General features: G+C 39.3%; 1 long non-coding RNA gene across 1 annotated transcript; it reads right to left on the bottom strand.

The window, feature by feature from the left end:
- Positions 1–200: 200 nt before the first annotated feature.
- Positions 201–1,952, bottom strand: LOC134929202 (uncharacterized). Its single transcript, XR_010178375.1, has 3 exons — positions 1,843–1,952; positions 1,552–1,763; positions 201–922 (listed from the first exon to the last, which is right to left on the bottom strand). It is a non-coding gene; the product is annotated as an uncharacterized LOC134929202 (long non-coding RNA).
- Between the last annotated feature and the right edge of the window lie 2,416 nt (positions 1,953–4,368).

The raw sequence follows: 4,368 nt of genomic DNA, 5'->3' as shown, positions 1-4,368 counted from the left end.
GTTGACTATTCTAGCCAAGCCATTATGTAAAGACAGTATTTTTTTAAATTTGGGTGAGCAACATTGTGTAAATAATGACATAATCTAAATGTACTCATTCTAACGATATTTATGGCGGACACTAATCAGGAAACTCATGTTTAAACAAATACTTTTATTAACTTTAGAAAATAAAATTAACAAATTTCTGAAAACCTTACATTGTTTAGCCCCCTAACAAGATTACAGCTGCAGCGGAATAGATTGTTTTTGTTGAGATCCCTTAGAGCTGGGCCAGGCACATTCCATCTTCTTCTGCCTGATCTCCTTCCTGGGGAGGTAACAGGAGTATTTATAGGGGTGGTTGTTCCAGAGCTGGTGCTCGCTTGTTGTGTGTTTAGTAAAGTTATATTGTGGCTGAGATTAGTAAGTGTGGTGTTAAGTTGATTATTTGATGCCGTGGTGTTCTCAATGATTCTTCCTAGGCTTTCAGTAAGCCTATTGTTTGTTTCCAGCAGATTGAGGTAATTTTGGTGCTGCCTCATTTAGTCATCCATAATACGGTCCAAAGTGTTCATCATGTAGCTGTTGTCAGCCCGCATTTGCTCCATACAAGTAGATATTCTACTCATCTCTAAATTTTGTCGGCTCATAGTGCGACTGATTCTCGGCAGGTAATGTGGCAGACTTGAAAGCAGTTGAGTTTGTCTGCGAAGACAGACTAAATTGTGCGACTGTTGTGTTGCCCAGCTGTCCCAAAATGCCTGCTCTGGGTTTTGTGGCTGTGGTGTGGCTGGGCTCATTTGTGGTTGTGGAGGAGTTGTTGGCAGAGGCATAGACATAGGTGGCGTGCTTGGTCTGGTGGTGCCTACTGGCTGCAGGTCAAGCACAAAAGTGTCCTCCATATCAGATGGCTGGTGTGCCGGTGTCATGCTGGCATCATCTGTGTGTGGTATAATGTGAGAACATTTAATTACTATTTGCAAATGTAAGTTTTACTTTTCACCTAATTGTTTGAGGTACAACAACATGGCAGAAACGTCTTGATGCCAAATCCTTACCTACTTAAGCAAAAATACATCCTTATCATTACGGCATGCACTATGTATTTGTTTTAATTTTACATTTTTGTCCCACAAGCTAAAGGCCAAACAGGAAGCAATATTTTTAAATAAAGGGCAATCCCTGTGGAAGTCTTAATCCGCATAAATCACTATGTGGGTAGTTTAGACTACATCTATGATGGCAATACACTAAAACCAACCTGCTTAAATTAAAGTATACTATACACAATGGTCCAATATTATACTGTGTGTAATCTTTTATTTTTTTATTTGTTTGGTTACTTGAGCTAAATATGCTAGTGTAGTCTTCAACAGTTCACACATAAAAATAGCTAGATATATTAAGGTGGTTTTATGGGCTGGACATTTACAAACCATCCTTTATTTATTTATTTATTTATTTATTTATTGGCGATGTTTTAGGATTAATATGTGTGTTTGCTTTTAAGCTAATTATGGGTAATGGTCAGTGTGTTATGTGTTGCAATATTATTTTTTTTGGACTCACTAGGAAGATGAGGGGACTGTGGTTCAGGTGTTGGTGAAGGTGCCAACAAATTGGACGGTGGCTTTGATGCAACCGTAGAGATGCGTCGTGTTGGGGAGATGCAGCTTGTGGTGTCGGCAGATCTGGACGGTGTCTTTTATGTGCCACGTGTTTCCGCGTGGCTGTTCCATGGCTTGTGTGCATTTGCGCAGTTGGGTGATGGCGGGATGAACCTATTTGTTAAAATTGACCATTATAATTTTGGACAAATAATTTACAGCCACCTTAAGTGTAATGTAAATTATACTTTACCTGCAGCACCAGCAGCCTCATGTGCGACATTTGTGGTAGTAGTGTGGCGTGTTCTTTTGGTTGCCACTGTAATAAAAAATAATATCGTGGTTTGAACAGGCAAATGTAATTGAAAATAAAATAACAGTCTACATTTCAAAATTAAGAATGACAAACACATACCTAACCCAACACCAACACCAATATTACATTAGGTCAATATTGTGTAATGCCACTTCTGCAAAAACTACAACCAACAATGCAACACACATGGATGCACGATCATACCTTACAATGCCACACAGATTATTATTACAATCAAAATTTATAACACAAACAATTATAGTACAATAACATACAACATACCAAATGCTACATTCATTATCCAAATATGTATTTTGGAACACTATCACTATTATTGAAATCTACAACCAGCACAAATAATAACCTCTTTGTAATCCAAAAACATACATGTGAAACACACAGTACATAAATGGCAAATGTACATCACCATGATATTTTGTCATAAAACCTAGCCAAATCACATCCACATATAAATTTTAAACAAAAACACAACATGCCATCATGGGTTCTTAATCCAAAAAGCAAAAAACATCTTACTTAAACATTTAAAGAGAAATTATTTTTTGGCCCCATTAACCACACCAAACATAGCTAATTAAGTTACATTTCACAAGCCAAACAAACAATGAAATAACATAATTTGCAGCAGACATTACAAACATACTGGAACATTTACACAAAATATACTGTTAGGCCCAATAGCACAAAATAATCCACAATAAACAAGCATATGCAAAATAATATGCAAAACAGTACTTTACTGAATATAAATGAAAACGTTAACATATGTTAAATGTTTTAAACCAACATTTTTATAACTCACCATCCTGCCTGGGGCGATCTGAATCACACACATAAGTGCCAGCAACCACTTCGGAAGGAATTAAGATCCGCACGGGCTCCTCCCACTTAGCATATGTTGCTCTAAATTGATGGCCTCCCCCGGTTTGGCGGGCAGACTTTGCCTCCTTGGCCATCTTTGCCTTGACACAGCGTTTTATGTCATAAAAGCGTTTACGACACATGTCCTCGGTCCTTCTCACCACACCCTCGCTGTTCACAGCGGCAACAACTTTTCCCCAAAGAACTCTGTTTCGGCGAGATGTGACCTTGGAGGACTCACAGCCAAAGAGCTGGCGATGATGGCGCATCAGCTCACGCACCAATGCAACATTTTCTGCGTAACTAAATTTTACGTTACGCCCTGTCTTAGTAGTGGTGCGTGGCTGCGGAGCAACAGCACCATCACTGTCACTCTCACTAGAGGCCGCAGCAGCAACCTCACCCTCCTCCTCAACCTCACTCTCCCCCTCCGCCTCACTAACCTCCTCTCTCTCACTAACACCCACAGCCTCACTCACCTCCTCCCTCTCACTCAACACCTCCACCTCACTCACCTCCTCCACCTCACTGACCTCTGACTGTGACATCTTAGACACAAACAACACTTAACACTAAGAAAAAAAAAACCACACTCCTCCACTAACACTACACACCACACACAAACACAAACACACACACACACACACACACACACACACACACACACACACACACACACACACACGCAAACAAGGACAATAGACTGAAAAAAAAAAACAAGCACAAAAAAGTAGACAAACTTTAAAATTACCACACAACAATAATCACAAGATGACTTACAAACAATACACCACTCAGTAATCACTTTAACTCACCAAAACCTCTTTATTACTCTCCAACAGCACACACCACTACCTCTCACCTCTCCACTAGCTAAACCCACGAGGTCCATCCAGTTTGGGGCATATTTATATTAAGCAGCACAGACACTCCTCCATCACAAACCCAACCAATCACGTCCGAGTGACAAAAACGAAAGTAGTGAAAAATACGGGCGCGAAAGTAATAAAAACACTGCCGCGAATGGTAAGTACGAATCCATAATAAAATTCTGAAAATTACGATAGAAAACACACAAATCGACCGTAAAAGCATAATGTAAAATACGAATGACATCGACATCGGAAAACACGAAAATGAAGAATACGACAGCATAGTATAGGACATGTAAAAAAAACCAAAAAGTTGCAAATTCACACTACCGTTGTCATTCATGTTTAATCTCCCACCAAATCCCTACAATTACGAATCTTAGTAAATATACCCCCATGTCGTCATCAGCAAAGTACACAGAACATAAGTGCAAAAAGCATAGAAACCAGAAATAAACAATAATTCAAATCATCCATCAAGAAAAACAACATATGTGCAAATACAATTTTGAAAAAACTAAGGAACAGACGAGGTGTTAACAAGGTGTTGAAAGCTGACACGGAGACACACAACCACAACCTGAACACTGTAATAATACAGATAGTCTAGGAGTCCATCGATGAGCCCTCTCCCATACCAAGCCTGGAAAGACACTATCTAACCCACTAATCATGGAACTAAGAGTGTGTACACATGATGAGATATTTT

This window comes from Pseudophryne corroboree, chromosome 5 (genome assembly GCF_028390025.1).
Source record: "Pseudophryne corroboree isolate aPseCor3 chromosome 5, aPseCor3.hap2, whole genome shotgun sequence".
Taxonomy (NCBI): Eukaryota; Metazoa; Chordata; class Amphibia; order Anura; family Myobatrachidae; genus Pseudophryne; species Pseudophryne corroboree.
Note: the sequence above shows the minus strand (reverse complement) of the source record. Positions and strands in the feature narration are given on the sequence as shown.